Source organism: Arachis ipaensis, chromosome B05 (genome assembly GCF_000816755.2).
Source record: "Arachis ipaensis cultivar K30076 chromosome B05, Araip1.1, whole genome shotgun sequence".
Lineage (NCBI taxonomy): Eukaryota > Viridiplantae > Streptophyta > Magnoliopsida > Fabales > Fabaceae > Arachis > Arachis ipaensis.
The window spans coordinates 109198565-109199205 of NC_029789.2; positions in this window are offsets into that span (position 1 = coordinate 109198565).

Sequence of the window (641 nt, forward strand, 5' to 3'; positions counted from 1 at the left end):
ACTACTAATGATCATGTAATGAAGACACAAACATTGATAAGCACTTAACATAGAAAACGAAAAACAGAGAAAGTAAGAACAAGGAATGAGTCCACCTTAGTGATGGTGGCGTTTCCTCCTTGAGGAACCTATGATGTCTTTGAGCTCTTCTATGTCTCTTCCTTGTTTTTGTTGCTCCTCCCTCATTGCTTTTTGATCTTCTCTTATTTCATGAAGCATGATGGAGTGCTCTTGATGTTCCACCCTTAGTTGTCCCATATTGGAACTCAATTCTCCTAGGGAGGTGTTGATTTGCTCCCAATAATTTTGTGGAGGAAGGTGCATTTGAGGCATCTCCGGAATCTCATGGTAATGAGCTTCTTGCGCTTCTTGAGCTCCATGAATGGGCTCTCTTGCTTGCTCCATCTTCTTCTTAGTGATGGGCTTGTCCTCTTTAATGAGGATATCTCCCTCTATGTCAATCCCAGCCGAATTGCATAGGTGGCAGATGAGGTGAGGAAAGGCTAACCTTGCCATAGTGGAGGACTTGTCAGCCACCTTGTAGAGTTCTTGAGGTATAATCTCATGAACTTCCACCTCTTCTCCAATCATGATGCTATGGATCATGATGGCCCGGTCTATAATAACTTCAGACCGGTTGC